The sequence below is a fragment of the Protopterus annectens genome, chromosome 4.part1, assembly GCF_019279795.1.
Source record: "Protopterus annectens isolate FY-2018-M chromosome 4.part1, PAN1.0, whole genome shotgun sequence".
NCBI classification, from domain to species: domain Eukaryota; kingdom Metazoa; phylum Chordata; order Ceratodontiformes; family Protopteridae; genus Protopterus; species Protopterus annectens.
Window position 1 is genome coordinate 799,380,723 of NC_056734.1, and position 17,500 is coordinate 799,398,222.

General features: G+C 36.5%; 1 protein-coding gene across 5 annotated transcripts in view; it reads left to right on the top strand.

Moving 5' to 3' along the window:
* Positions 1–17,500, top strand: part of P2RY13 (purinergic receptor P2Y13) — a 252,408-nt gene that overhangs the window by 222,308 nt on the left and 12,600 nt on the right. The gene's annotated exons all lie outside the window — the stretch shown is intronic.

Sequence of the window (17,500 nt, forward strand, 5' to 3'; positions counted from 1 at the left end):
TTAGATATGAATACAATAAACATGGGACAATGAATGCACAGCAAGGTGAAAGGCCACAACATAGCTACTCCATTTCCCATCCTCATAACATGTGTCCAGACTATGTTCTTTTCAGACTCACAGTTATATTTTGTCTGCTGCCCAAACTGACTAATTTCTGTGGATTTACCATTCACACTTATATTTAGTTTGTTCCTTCACAATAGCAGGCATATGAAGACCCCCATGCCCATCTTACTTATGTCTGCTAACCCTAACTCTGCACATTACGATACAAAAACCTTTGCCCTAAAAGCTCCACTCTTCACACAAGTTGGATCCTGTGAGGATGTTACACTCTTTTTTTCCTGCATCAGAAAAGGGAATCAGTTGGTTTTCTTTTGGTAATCATTTGAAATGGCAGGATCTGCTACAGTGGGTGCCATAATCCTAAGACTGAATGGCAAAAAAGAAAGGACTTAAATATACTACATCTCAGATGACCAGTTCTCAGAATACTCCCTTTTCTCCATGTTATGGCAATTGCAGAGCTAGTGTAGATAAGCGTGTATGGGGTGGGGGGTTGGCCCCTGCAAAAAAGAAGTTTAAAAGAGAAGAGCAATGTTTGATATTTGCTCTTCTACTGCATTGTTGGCCATTTTTCTGTGTGATGGCATTTGGCATTAGGAATGTGGACATTTCAGTAGGGGGTCTTCTTTCCATGATCAGTTGATTTTCAGTGTTTTAGTGTTCAAGGTTAGGAATGATCAGTTTGAAGTTCCCATCTGAGTGAGTGCATAAATATTTCAGCATGGTGTCTGGGATGGGAAGCTGACATTCTGTCAACGTCATATACCAAAACTAGACTACATTTTCCAGAAGGCAGTTTAGTGAAACCAGATAAGTACAATGAACATAAGACAAATGGTATATGCAGGAACACTACAGGGGTGACAGACTTGTGACCGGGAAGGTCTCTCTAAATGATCACTTGTGTGGAAGTCTGAGTTACACTAAAGTTTTGGGAGAAAGGTGATTTGGAAAAATGTCATCAGTCTGGATTAACAGTCAATCTTTGCTGGTATATGTTGGTGTTGAAAAAAAAGCTAGGTTTGTTAAAGTACATGGTGTTGTCACCATGAACATGGAAGTTCTGAACTATTTTCTCATGTGGAAGGTAAACTGCTTTAAAAGTCTTGGTAATGCTTATTCGATAGGTGAACTTTCAGTGGCTAAATTACCTGTTACTCCCTACTTCCACTCAATCCTGAAAACCAGATTTTGTTTTGTTTTTTTGTTTACTGAATTGAAGAAGCATGCAGTGACATCATTTTCTTTTGTGTTGATTCCAATCTTAAGAAAGCAAGAATATTTTTCATTTTTTAATAAACCTAAACTTAAACTTGAAAAAAGTGGATTTTTGTGACTGACTGCCTATAAAACCTAATGGTCCTACATTTCTAAACATACACATATATTCAGGTTTGATGTCATTTTGTCAGAAAAATAGTTGTATTAGAACCCAGCTCATGGAAAGTCCTCCTTTAAATGCACCTAGAAAAGAGCATTTTTGCAGGGGACCTTTGCCTTCCTGTAACCCGATTGTACAGTCATCGCTCTTCACACAAAACTTACACAACATCACCATGGAAACGATAACATTGTAAAAAGGGGGCAACTTTCAATAAAATAATTTTTTTTAAAAACTGTCATTTTGATGAAATGATATGCTCATACAGTATATGTGAATGTGTGTATATATCTACATCTAATATGTCTCTTAATATACATACACACACACATATATATATATATATATATATATATATATATATATATATATATATATATGTGTATATATATATATATATATATATATATATATATATATATATATATATATATATATATTTCGACAAATATATGTAGAAAATATTGCACACACACAGATACAGACACTCACAATCACCCCACTGGAATAATAACAAAATTAATTCTATGCACTTAGAGTTTAATACTGATTTCAGTGAAAGGTATATTGTCTTAGAAAAAACAACCTGCAACTCCAATCCTCCAATGAACATCTCTAATAAAATTAAAATATTCCCGCCCTCCAAACAAATAAATCTTGGAATAGCAAATGATTATCTATTTTTCCTCTGCTCACACTGGAAACATAACCTTTGAATGCTAGTACCCACAGATATGGTGCAGTATATGGAGTGTTACTCCTGCTTCTAAAGTTCGCTACATGCTGATCAGATAATTGTATGTTTTATATCTAACTGTTAATGCTGCATTAGCTTTCACTGGCTACTACCTTACTTGATACACCTAAACCAGAAATATATGGGAAGAACTAATTAGCCTTTAGTGATGTTGCATTACAATTCAGCTTCTGGAACAGTGGCTTAAGGATATAAACTAATTGTCGCCACTTACATAAATAGTTTGATTCACGGATTTTAAATGATTACTAGTACGGTGGTGCAGCGTTTAGTGTTGCCGCCTCACAGCAAGAGGTTCGCTGCCTCACCGCAAGAGGTTCTCCGGTTCGATTCTCAGCTGGGGTGCTTTCTGTGCAGCGTCTGCATGTCCTCACTGTGGTTGCGTGGGTTTTCTCCGGGTGCTCCGGTTTCCTCCCAAAGACATGCTGTAGGTGGATTGGACACTCTAAATTGGACCTAGGTGTGAGTGTGTGCATGTGTGTGCCTTCTGTGGAAGGTTGGGCGGCAGGCTGGCAACTCAACACTGTAAAACTCCACTGCCAATTATGAGTGGACAGGTGATCTGCTGTGGCGACCCCTAACCACGAAAAGAAGAAGTAAGAAATGCTTCCTGTTTTAAAACATTGTTTTCAAAAGGCCCATAGTCACTGTTTCCTCCCTCTTTATAAGAGTTTATGCTGTCAGGACAAAAGTGACATTTCTAAAGAGTGAGTGGTACTCTGGTGCCTCTGATAAAGGGTCAGAGTTGCTCCATGTTACCTTATTTTTACCTTTTGTTGAGTGAGGCATACTTCATACAACCATTCCCCCTTTAGTGGATTAGTCTTACAGTGATGTGTTATGAATTTCAACCATATGTGGTACAGAATTCCAGCAAGTTTTCATTAACAGCAAGTCTAGCTGTTATCTACTGCATTAAAACTTCTAAAACACAATTGCCAGAGATACAGCAAATAAACTGACCAGACCTCCACTGCAACAAGGCTATGTTAAATCTTTTTATGCTGTGCATGCTTAGTTGTATAGTGAGCAGAGTCAATGTTAGTATATTTAGAAAAGCAGGTGTGCAGTGCTTTTCTTATTGTTCAGTGTTAATGTCAAGGGTTTTCTATTATTGATTTTACTTTTAATTTGAACCTTAAATATTGCATATCATAATTACAAAAATATAAGGAAAAAATACAGAGAGACCTTGGAAGTTCTGCATACTTACTCTGTTTTTTTCTGACTTATCACATGAAATTATAGCCTGGGTTCTCCTCTATAGTAACTACAGCTGTACAAATATTTTATGATTTATCTTTCTACTCAGGATGAAATGAAAATGTTAGCCATTAATGACACAGAATGCATTGGAGTACATAATGTTATACACTGTAATACTTATTTTGGGTCACATTTTGAGAAACATTCTTAATGCTGCAAACCTTAACTTTTCAGAGTACAAATAGGTAATATAGTTTAACAACAACAACAAAAATATATTAATAAAACTGAAATTAAAATAGCCTTTTTCTTTTGCAGAAATGAAGTATGTGAATGTAGAAATATTGCATGAATTACAAGAATGATAGTGATGAAATGTTATCTTCTCCAAATCTGACAGGACAACATATCCACTAGCTGAAAGGAAAAGGGGCGCTTGTTAATCCATTAGCAGTCAATGCTTTATGTGTTTGGTTTGAATCCCAAAAGAGAGCTAAAACTTTCCATTCATGCTTCTATGATCCTTACATGTATTTTCAGTTATTGGGAATTTCACCAAAATGATTAACTCCATGTGCCTTCTTTGAAGGTTGGGCACCAGGCTGGCAATTCAACACCATAAAAACTCCACTGACAATCAATCTCGGATTGGTGATCTGCTGTGGAGACCCCTAACCAGGAAAAGCTGAAAGACATTGCAAAAACAACATAAGAAAAACACTGAGGGAAGCATTGGTACTTACATATATGTCGATTTATCCTTTGCTGACTGGGTTAGTCCTACATCTATGTCCTCTTTTCAAGGGAGGTCTGACATGTTATTTGTGATACTTGGAGATATTTGGTCAGGGAATAGAGAACTTCCCCTGTTCTTTTCAATAGATGCCATGGGATCTTTTACATTGGCCTGAGTTATCAACTAACTCAAGTAGATGGGACCTCAGTTTAACATCTCATCCAAAGGATGACACATCTCTCTAATGCTGCACTGCAGAGTTGGTAATCCAATCACCTGGAGGGGTAATAGAACCCACAGCCTACCACAACCAAAGGCATGTGTCATTCATTTCTTAGATTTGATATTAGAATCATGAATCTTGTGACTTATCTAGAAAACAGTAAAGAACAGTGCACAAGTTTGTGAAGCACTATGCCACTGATATGCAAGTCTCCTCATCTGAACTCATTCACTTGCCAGCACTCTCTTGAAATGTTATATAGTTTTAGTACCTGTTTATAAAACTGAAGGTTTGACAGAAGGGTCAACAAATGATTACCTCCAAATATAAAAGTAGTTCTAGCAAGTTTATTCTGACCCAAGTGCTAAATGTATTATCAAAAACACAAAATGGGTTCAAGAAAAAGAAAGGAAAATATTACTTCATTCTCCCTGAAGAAGCACGTACGCCTGGAAGATTATACTTTTTTTTTTTTTTTATAATTTATCCCTTAAATGACTACCCTGAAAATATCAAACGAAAATTTAGAGAGCTAAAAAATTACAACCATGCATAACAATCAATTGGTTAATATGGGCAACTATTCTACATTAGAATTCACTGTAAAACATACAATTATAACATGCAGACTTCTAAATATAAAGTTCAAACTAAAAAAAAAAGTGTGCCCATTTTATATGTGCAATTAGGCACTAGTGGGTGTGCAACATACAGGGCCGCTAATCTTTTTGACTCATGCTCTGGTCATGAGGTAATACTTTTAGTAGGCACCTCTTCTTGTGCCTTCATGCATACTTTATATATTATTCTGCACAGATAGAAAATAGAGGTGGGTCTCAACACCAGAACCCAAAGGTATGAGGCAGAAGTTATACCACTAAAGGAGTGTGGTATAGGAAAATGTAATTTGCACCAAACTACAATGCAAATAATTTTCATCTTCCATTTGCTCTTGTTACATTCAAACTGATTACACCGAAACTGACTTCTTGACTTTAGATCAAAGCATTTAACTTTGAACAGCTGTTATATACACACAATATGTGAATGCCTAAATTGGCAATGCTGCAAAATACTGAAAAGGAAAATAGCTTTAGAAACAATGCAGTACATATGTCTGTACCGTACAGCATGAGCAGTGTTAAGGCTGAAGGATATAACACCAGCAGGGTCACAGTAGCTGTTTAAAAGAGTAGTGCTGTTTAACACTGGCTGGGAAAGCTGGTAATTCTGGTTCAAACCTACCCGCTGATTATTTATTTTTGAAATAGTTATTACTTTATGTGTGCTTCCCATTCAATAAACTGATTGCACAATGTTTCTTCATTTGATGTTTGCAAATTTCATTAGAAGCTATGGTCTTCATGTGTTTATTTAATTATTTTATTTGTTTATTTATGCTTAGTGTCAGACTTTGCCACTTACTGAAAGACTTTCCTCACTGGATTTTCTCACCAAGTCAACATTTCCAAGGCTTAATGGTACAGCCATATGTACTGCACTGTTGCTCCCCATGTTTTCTTTCTGGCGATTTTGCAGAATCATAGCTTTGGATATTCGGTCAACTCTGTATGAAGTATAGTCAAATGAAGTCAAATGCTTTGATCTAAACATAGAAGTCACTGCCAATATGGACATTTGCTGTGCTCTGAATGATCAATGGCCAAAGTTAAATGCACTGATCTAAAGTTAGAAAGCAGCTGACATGTTTTCTACTTCCTTATTCATATTTTATGCACTTCAAGTATTGAGCTTGTTTGCCATTCCATAATTCAAAGAACATGGATAGTGAATGGTAACCTAGCTCTGCAGGAAGGTAATTAGCAACGGAAATGAGAAAAAGTGAAACATTACTGGTTATATACTAGAGACAAGAAGACTATAAAACCACATTTGAAGAGCTGTCTAACAATAGAAAAATTAAGTTTCTTTTTTCCTTCTTTGTTACCCCTAAATATTCTGAAACTAGTGAAGAGTTGTACTGGAAACCGCAATTAAGAAGAAGCATTCGTATATAAACAGCTGGGATGTTTATCATCAGGAAAATCTGAGGTTATTCTATGGCTTTGCAAGTTGGTAGTAAAACCAGACTTACAGTTGTTGTATCTTTCGGCTTTTCCCGGTTAGGGGGTCGCCACAGTGGAACTCCAGTCCACTAATGATTGGCAGTAGATTTTTACATACCGAGTTGCCAGCCCTGATGCACAACCTTCAACAAAGGTATGTCCATTCACGTATGTCTCCACACAGAAGACGCTTTAGCTGAGAATCGAACAGGACAACGTCTTACTGTGAGGCGACAACGCTACCGCAGCATCACCACCGCAGCTAAAACCGGACTTACAGTGCAGTTTGAATTTTGGATGTGTACATTTGAAGAATGCTGCCTATTTGCTGGAAGAACATTAGACTAAAGGAAAATGGATGTCTAGATGATCTGGCTAACATGAACATGGAAAACACTTGTAACAACAATGTGTTCTCTGCTCTGACAGCAAAGCAAAAAGAAAAGGAACAAAACTGAAATATTTTAGCTAGGTTACATGCTAGTGACTGTGGACGGGAAGATCAAAGCTTACTTAAAAAGAAAGAATGATCATCTACTGATTATAGCAAGAATTGCTTGAGAGCTGGACAAGTCTGCTCCTGGTATTAAAGTCTCATCTAATTCAAGGACCCCATTGTCTTACTGTATTTCTGCATACAGTGTCCATTATAACAGATCTCTACATCTTACTATAAAACAGTGCAACGTGAAACTTTCTCTTACATGAAGGATGCATTTTGGAATTCTTTACTCTGGTCACTATTGAAGATGCACAGCAAAGTTTTGCTAAATCTGTCTTTAGAAGTCCCTTCAGTGTTTTTTAAGAAGACAGTGGTAGTTTCTGTAGACCAGTATGTATGTATGTATGTATACATTTAAGAAGCTTTCCATCCATGGGCTTGCACATGCATATAAACATTGAGCATGTGTGAGCCTGACTGCCATTTTTGTAGTTAGCTGTTGAGATGTAAGCATGCATGTCTGTGTAGTCTGTCAGTTAATCAGTTTGTTAATATTTTGTACTGCTGGTATCCATCCTGATGTGTTTCTGTCTAATAAAGCATATAAAAGAACTACCTCGCCTGTTTGTCTTCAATTGTAAATCAAGACGAGTGACAGTTTCTATTTGTAACATGCATAAATTAATTTAAAGATGCAGGCTAGCATTATTTTGTTTAACCTAAATATCTATTGGATATGATGTTTCACAGGCAAAGTGCATTGCTGATTCTGCATAAAGAATGCATTCCAGAAAAATGAGGAAGGGTCTAATTAGAAGAATGTTATGAAGAGTGTTCACAGCTATGACATTCAAAAGCTTTCACATGATTAGGGATGCAAGCTGAGGGTGATAACAGAATAGAACTTCATGGTAATTAGCCAGAAAATGCATGTTTGGGAAACAGTTTTCTGATAACTTAGAGGTAAAGAATTACATCTTACCAGGCTTGTGCTAAAATCAACTGTAATGTACTAAGAATTTGAGTATAAAGATTCTTTATTATTTATTCATACAGAGAGTGCACAGATAAAGTTTACTCAGTATCTCTGAGAATAAAACCATGATATAACAGTAAGAGGACAAAAAATGTGATTTTTTTTAATTAAATGTGTTGGGCCAGGAAGATCATAGGACTGCTTGATAAGAAGACATATGTGGTGTATGTATGACAAAGAACCAATACAAAAAGAAAAAATAAGACATATCTTACAGAACTTTTTCAGGTAAAATGTAGGCTGTGCATAGAATACAGTCAGTAAGAAGATATTAAAAAAAGGAAAGTTGGCGTGGACACTGGGAAGACTAATACATATCTAAACAGCTGGGCGGATTACACAGACCAAGATTTCACTTTACAACTTTATGTATTTAAATATGCACACGAGACTGCACGAATCTAGTTATAAATACATAAATATATTTGACAAGGTATTATAACTATCCTTCTGTAACCAGGGAAGTGAGTCAAGTGTTTTCCTGGCTCTTTGTTGAAATTTCAGTACTTGAAATGCCGAGTGATGAAAAGCTGGAAAAAGAAAACACAGAAAACAAAGAAGAAGAGCAAATCTCGAAAACTGCTTTTCTAATTAAAACTTCTTATTGCACACACCCCCATACTCCCTAGAGGTGATATATACCATACCACCTCTGAGACTGCCATACCATGGAGAAAAGAGAATATTCCAAGGATGGTATCTCAGACTTTAAAATATGTAACTCGGATAGTATATGTAAGCCTGATCTTTCAGCCATTCAGTCTCAGCATTTCCAGATTTGAACTATCGGGTTCCAACATTTCAAATGGCTTCCATTTTGGCTCACTAAAATAATTTATAATTCAAAGTAGAAATAATTTGCCAGTGTAATATTGCAGCATTACATCTGAAGATGTAAAAAAGCTAAGCTGTAAAGTTTTTGGGGAAGCTTTTGGTAATTTTAAAGACTCCCACTTGCTAAATTGTGGAACTAAGAACAATTAGATTTTGTCTCATGAGTGATATATGCATCACATTCATGTCACTCTATGATTACATTATTTTTAAACTATATTTGCAAAAAATTATTTGCTGAAAACCACTTTCAGCAATCACAAAAGAAAGCTTTTTTGCAGAGGGTAAGCCCCCCCCCCCCACAGTATCTCCATGGGAGGGGAGACCTATAATATGCCAGTTTATGTATATCAACTCTGAGGTTGCACAACAGTCTGGAAAATTTCAGCCTCTATGATTGCCTAAAGTTAAGTTTGACTGCTACACTTCTAACAGAATGGAATTTGAAAATAATTAATTTGGCAGCTTGATTAATTCTACCATACATCTCATAGGAATATCATCTTTTGTGAAAGAACGGTATACTGACAGCATCTTGGTTTGGGAAAGTTCTCTGCAGAAGAAACATTGACTGTCTGAGGTCAGAATGTTGAAAACTGGCAATATAGGTGAATACATTTCAAAAATAAAATGCATGTTCATGGGGAAACAGGATGGATGAATGGTGGCTGCATTGCCATAGTGAACCTCAAAATAAAAACCCAGCAAATGTCAGTGGTTTTCCTCTGATTTGTTGAATGCGCAGCCTTTGAGTCAACTATAAATAAGTAAGGTGTGTAGTGGGCAAACCTCTTACATATGTGTTGAGGAGGTTTTGCTCCTCTCCTTGAAAACTGAAAAGCATTCACTTAATTTTTGCATATTACTATGTCACCCACCCACTGAAAAGTATTTTCATACAGAGCCACTCCTAAGTACGAGATAAAAAAAGAAAAAGAATGTTATTGTCACATTCATCATCTCCTGACAGAAATCAGGGTCTATATTAGATAATCAAAACCCCCCTTTAATGAACGGCATTTCACCAAAAATTACGTGCAATGAATTCTGTACTTGGGGAGGGGCTGCGCTCCCACACCCCCACTAAATATATATACCAACTCGGAGATCACAGTACAGTGAGGAAAGGGCAATTTTTCTGATCTTCACTTTACCACGATCTCACTATAATCAGTCCGACAAACGGCACATTTGATATAAGTGCACCAAAAATGCAGTTCACTGAACTGGATTTTGATGACCTAACAGGGACCCTAGAAATCACTATAAGAGAATTAATGTTCTACCTTATCTTTGGAGCAACTTATGTTATATAATGCAAATGTACAAACTTTCTGACTCACACAAGTCCCTTAGATGTAAGTTAAAAATGTATTGATGTGACATGCTGTACTTACTAACCCATTTCTGCTTAGATGTGAAGAGCAGAGTACATTATTTATTTCTCTTTGGCTATAAGAGACATTAAAAAACCCTGTGCAACAAAAAAAAAACTTACCAAGTAGTGTATGTGGTATGTGTGCATGTGTATCTGTGTGTCTGTATACCTGTATGTATGTATGTTAGCATGAAAGACTTAGAAATCATGTTTCATGTTTCAGTTTTAAAGTAATGGTCCTATTTGAATTATACATTAGAACCATGGTTTATTTAGTACAGAAAAAAATACACATTTAATAGATAATTAAAATACCAAAGCAAGATTTGCTGGGAATTTAGTTAATCGGAATCTCTGAGAGATACATATTCCTTTTAAAAAGTAAAATTGGCCAGATTGTATAGCTGCGCTATAAAAAAAGTAGAGACTCAGAAATCAGGAATTATAATAAAGGTAATCTTCTAGAACTGAATGATGACCTGGTTAAATTTTAAATTCCCAATCACCCTAAGGACCTATCTGCAAATCCTGAATCCTTCACTGCCAAATTTTATGTATGCATAAAAAAACTGCATTGGAGCCTCTGTACCAATCCAAAGTATATATGACGCCAAATTTAAAAATAAACCCTTATGGTGAAATTCATATTTATACAGACTCTACAACATAAGGAAAAATGCTCATTGCATGTAAAACAGAATGTAGTTCTCCAAATGCCATAAATGCTTTTGCTAATCATAAGAGGGAACTCTGGGTCCCTGATCAAATCAACCAAAGCAAGAAACAATATGAAAATTACCATACAGGCAAAAGACAATTGTGAAGCTTTCTTTAACTTTGTTGCAAACCACAGAAACACTGCTCAGAACAGCACAAAGATAATAGGCAATAATATTGTATACTCTAACACTGAGGACATAGACAATCTGCTAGCAGCAAAATTTAGCTTAAGCTTAAACCCCTCTACCCACTCCAACATGCCCAGGCCACCTGCTGTCATCCACATCCCCACTTCAAATCTCCCAGATGAAAAGTCCACAAAGCACTATCAATGGCAAAGAACACTGCTTCTCTGTAGCTGGATAACATATCAGGATGCAGCTGGTCAGACTGAAACATGATTTGTCAAATCCGCTACAGAACCTATTTAATATTAGCCTCCAAAAAGGGTTTGTATTAGCAGAGAACTGCAACAGTCATCCCTCTGCTTAAAGAATCTTGAAAGTTATAGACCAGTAGCCTCACCAGCCTCATATGTAACTCTATGGAAAGGATCATTATGGAATTAACAAATAAGGACACAGGAAAACTACAAACTCTTGATCCAAGTCAGTTTGTTTTGTCAAAAGTACATCTTGTCTACTTAATCTGATAGGCTCCTTTGAGAAGGTCACCAAAGCAATGACGGAAAATCTGTACACACCACATATGCAGACCTCATAAAGGCATTTAATACCACCTTATGCTCTGCTATAGTTGATGAACTCACCAAGCTAAATGTTAATCCCTATGTAACTCATTAAATAGTAGAGTTATCACTAGTGATGTACCTCAGGGCCACGAGACGCTCTTCTTTGGCATTTATTTCTCTGAGGTCAAAGCTAATGTTGAGGGCTTATGGCTGATGGAGTTTGCAGATAACTGTAAACCTGGTTCCATCATAAACTCTCCAGATGACACTAATATCCTCCATAAGGGTCTTTTTCAAACTAATAGCGTGTGAACAATGGCCTAAAACTAAACACTAAAAACTGTGTACAAGTATGCTTTGTAAAACATGATGCCTCCTGCAACTACCACATAGTAACACACCCCCTGAAAGCTGAGTCTGGGAACCCATGTAGACAATGAACTGTCATTTCATCACCACACATCCACTGTTGTAAGGAAGCCCTTCTTCATTGTGCAGCTTCTTAGTAAAGGTATGGTGTCCACATCCAGGGAGGTGATTATTCTGCATTGATTGGACTAATCATAGCGTGTAATGCTTCCTTTGATATGTATCTGTCCAAATACTGGATACAACTTGAATAACCACAATGCTTTCTTACACAGAAAATCAGGGGTTTATTCATAAAAACTACACTGATCATCTCAAAACCCTTTCCATCTTTTTAACACTTTAGATGGTACAGAGTGGTGATCTGTATCTACAACACCATCCTTTCAAACCTATTCCATATCCAGTAGTGGTAGAAACATCTGCTGAAGAGATCTTAATGTCTTCTACTACTTAAATAGAACATGCTGGAGGGGTAGATATGTTTCACTGAGAATATCTCTGGAATTGTCTTACTCTACAAATAAAACAAAGTACATTTCTTTTTCTATTCAAGTGTGATCTGAATCAATGGATGGGACACTGCAAGTGCACCCTTGTCCCTTATGGGTAGGGATAACATGCAAATGTCTTCCTGGCCTTGGGTTATTCATACTATCATACAAAAGGATCTGGATTAATCATACTTAATATGCTAGGACTAATAAGGCTTTTGAGAATACATGGCTAGGATTTTGACAATTCTCACAGATCAACAACCTGGAAACCCCTATGGACACATGATTATTGTGCTGTCTTCTAAACTGCAAAAATAAATATTTCTGAAAAGGGAAGTTTGACAATCCAAACATAAACAGTTAAAGAAAATATTAGCACTATTCAACAAGAAGAAAGGAATGGACATAAAGACAACAAGGAGCAGTCATGGAATTAAAATATGATGACTTATGTTGTCACCATTTAGCCTAGCTGGCACTGTTGATTAGTAACAGTGCTGAACACAATACTTTGTTAAAATCTTAAATATTATGACCTTACTGACCATCAGCATTATTACTTCTAGTATTAAAATTAGAAGTGCATTACATTATGAAACACTGAAAAAAGGTGTCCTCACTATGCAATATCCAAGTGTTCTTTCTCATAATGTTCAACTTCTTAGAAGGTCACTATTTTAGGATCAGCAAAAAACTATCAAAAGATCATGCTTTTTCGTATAATATACATCTGTTACCATTAATCATACCTCTTATATGGCTACTGTTATTTAATCTAAGGAAAATGCCTGGCATATGACTGATCTAAAATATGAGTTTCAAGATACATTACATCACTTAGAAAGATTTCCAGGTACAGCAATTAGCAATAAGTACCTATTACTTACTTACTAAAATATATCTTTAATACATGGGCTATACATCAGTTTCTCAGGCCTACATAGCTTAAATAGTGACAGCAATGTCTGAGTGAACAAACATAAGTACAGTAAGTAAATTCATTCACAGCACATACTCTGGAATTCTGATGAAGTCCTGAGTACGCTAAGGATGAAAACTCTTAACTATTTCATTAAAGCATTTTACATTATTTCTGAGTGGACTTAACTTTAACACAGTATTTCTCTGGCTCTTGGTGTCCATTGATGTGTTTCTGCTTTGCTTTTTTGATCCACCTTGTAATGATGGGGTAAGTAAACACCTCAATATTTTATACAGTTTTGGTCCCACAGAAAGAGTTTTCACCTTTAAAGAAAATAAAGGTGAAAAATTCATCACTATTGCTCGCTTTTTTTTTCTTTACATTATACCTTGAAAACTTTTCAAATTCTTCCAAAATTTCAAATTACCTAGGAAGATTGTGCTTTGGATTGCTCAAATATATTAACGTCATCAGAGTAAACTAATATTTAAATTTCCTGTCCAGAATGTTTCCTTAAGGGGCTCTAAATATAAGGCTAATAACGTGGGGAAAACCTTGTCTAAGCTCAGCCTTGAATTAAACTTGGTCCTATCAGACAAATCCTGTATACTGAAATAATTATTCTGAGAAAGCCGCCTTGAAGTCCAAAGCTCCTCAGTACAGAGAGAATAATGCCAGCTCACTCTATCAAAGGGGGCTTCCAGACTTCTGGATGTCCTGAATAAGTAATATGTAGTATGATAGATACTATGATTATAATCATGTTATTACACTCTGGCCTACCTGGCATATTGATATAGTTCTATCAGCCTTGGTAGCTCTGAGCATAGACTGGATACCCTCAGCACCATAAACATTTTGTAATTAAGACCAAGTTTTGGGGCATAGTGGGATGGTGCCCTAACTTCATCCCAGAAAACTAGAGCTCAGTTAACATATTGGATGTTGGAGGAACTGGGCAGGGAAGGTGGAATTAAGAGACATATCATTCACCCATCCTGAAGGGATGGAAATGATTCAGGCTGGTGCACCATCAGATCTCATGGACGAGGGGAGAATGGCTTGCAGTACCTGAACCAGGGACATGTGTTCAGATGTTTTCAAGCTGCTAAGTCAGTAGTCATTTAGGGGGTGTAATTTCATGAATAGGACATGTATGGGAGCATATGTTCTTCTGCTAGAAAGGGCACATTGCAGGGCTACTTGACAAAGAATAAAGAATACATGCACATCAGTAACCAAGATGCAGGGTGTTAGGCTAAAGAAGAAACCCCTGTTGATTGCTTAAATGATGGCTTCTCTTGTTTGGCTGTTGTTGTCTTCTTGTCTGGCTGTGGTTATCTCCTACCTCCAACCCCCCTGCCACCCCAATAAAGGAGAGCCTGAGCAGCAAACTGGCTGAGGGGGAGGTGATTTTTCTATAGCAACTAGGGAGAGAAAAAAAAAAGTCAGGTCACAGGGATACCCCCACCCCTAAATTAGGGGGTATACCAAATACTTAATAAATTAATTTTGCACCTATGCAAAGGCAGTTTGTTCATAAATTAATTACCAGTTTATTTTAAGAAAGCTCAGAACCCCCCCCCCCCCACACACACACACACACATGCACACACATAGTAGGTTTTATTATATATTTAAAATCCTTAAAAAATTTTGAGGAGCTCCTGGAACCATATCTGGGCCTTCTTATCTGCAGTTTTTCATACTAACTTTTATACCCTCATATGGTAAAGGTATAAAGCCAAATTATGAGTTGCTGTTCGCTGGGGAATTATTAATTTTGCATGCATGCAAAGATTTTTTATAACTAAAAAAAATTAATAATATTAATGCTTCTATCTTACCTTTTTCTATATTTTTTCCAAACCCCAAAATATTCTAAGCTTGTTGGTTTACTCAGACTGTACATCCCTTAAGCAGTTCTATCATGCTTTTAGTTGTTGGCCTTTTGGCTTTTCAACCGCCACAGCGGAACTCCGGTCCGCTAATGATTGGCAGTAGATTTTTAGGAAATGCCGAGGTGCCAGCTCGATGCTCAACCTTCAATGAAGGCATGCCCATTACACATGCATGCCTTTCGAACGCTACCCAACCGTGGAGAGGACATGCAGACAACACACAGAAGGCACTCCCAAGCCCAGCCGAGAATCAAACGGGAGATCCTCTTGCTGTGAGGTAACAAAGCTACTGCCGTACCACCGCGGCATTCTATCACGCTTTTAGTATAGTGCATAAAAGATGTTTTAAGGGGCCTTTCAAAGTCTTCTACCAGTCTACCTAGTTTGAGGTCTCATCTGGTCAGGTTCTTTGTACTGATACACTGGTTAACATGCCAATTAAGAAAACAGAAAAAAAGCAAAAGGAGATGTTTAAGCATAAGTGCTTCAACACGTTAAATCTACAATCATGAACATAAAACTCGGGGAGTATCATCAGAGGCAATGGCTGGGTCCATTTCTAGGTACTGCTCCAAATGAAAACAAAATCTTTGGCCATCATGACTTTACTTCTTTTTCAATACTGGAGTGGTTGGAGGAAAACTTGGTTTAAAGTCTGTCCTAACAAACCCAAAGCTTAAGTAATATCTGACTACCCTGACCATCAAGCAGTAAGAAACCATCTCTTAGTGAAAGAGGCCCTAGCTGTCTTTACATGCTTTGGGCATCTAACAAGCCTATAATTAAATTGCATTCACTGCCTAGTTCTATAACTCCTTCTTGAAATTGCACAAGCTCAGCCAGGACATCAAGATGCGTCACAGGGTTGATAACTACTTGATACTATAAGATGCAGTGCTTCCTAATTTCCTTTCCTGTATATCTATGTGAACCTGAAAACCACAATTATAAGATGTAAACATAACTAAATCTTTTCTGCAATCTTCAGATGAATAACAGAATATCTTGTTTTAACTAGAGGCATTTTCCTTGTTAGGCAAATACATCTCCTGTTAGTAAAGTATCTGCAGAATCAGCTGTTGTAGATAGGCAAAAAATCCAACTCTCTTAGTAGGTTTGTTTAATTAATTTACATTCCAAGACAATATGTGCATAACTCTGTGTTAACAAACCCTGACACTATACAACTGAGACAGCAGTAACTAATGCAAGCATAAATATAACAGTCAGCTAAGTAACAAAGATTATACAATAAACACCAAACCAGGTACCAGCACTCCAAATAAACTGATAAAGTAAAAAACAGTGCCAGAAAGCGTTGAAACTCCATCCAAGCAGTTTATTCAAACAATGGTAAAAACAGACCAAGATGAAAACACGAATATCTTTTGTGAATAATTAACATGCTCCACGTTATTATTCATATTTTCTTGATTATGCATGTCCATTGACCTCTGGGGACACTCATTTCTTTCTAAAATTGGTCTAAACCTATCTAGCCTACCCAACTCAACCTCATTCCTTAACTTCTCTATGAAACTCATGGGGTATCCACGTTCTAAAAACATATTTGTAAGGGTCTTGCTGGTCTGGCCAAATTTGTGGATTCAAAAACCAAACATATTTGGTTAAAAAATAATTTAATATTAAAGGATTCTTGGAACTTTCTGGGGGTAATAAGACAAAATATGTATAGAGATAATTTATTGTTTATAACTATAGATGTCATCGACTTGTTTGGATGTATTCCTTTTGGAGAGGGGATGGACATGTTTGAACAAATGATATTCAGTGATGAAAGTTTAAGTCTGGAAGACAAGATAGCAAGTGTGACACTTATGGATACCGTTTTAAAATATAATTTCATCATGTTTGATGGTGAATATTACCAACAAAGGACGGGTGTTGCGATGGGGGCAGTTTGTGCCCCCACTTTTGCTAATATTGTTTTAGCCAAATGGGAAGAGCAATTTATAGTTAACTGTAGATTCAAGGAATGCTGGATAAAGTACTACAGATTTTTAGATGACATAGTCATTTTATGGGTAGAGACACAGGAAAAATTTTTAGAATTCATGGAATACATTAATCAAACGACTACATATTTGAAATTTACGTACACTGTAAACATAGAAACGTTGAAATACCTAGATATAGAAATATATAAAGAGAAGGGTAAATTTCAAAGTAAGGTTTATATTAAAGACACATATGTAAATTCTTATCTACATTATGATAGTGCACATCCCCTCTATAGCAAGAAGAATATAGT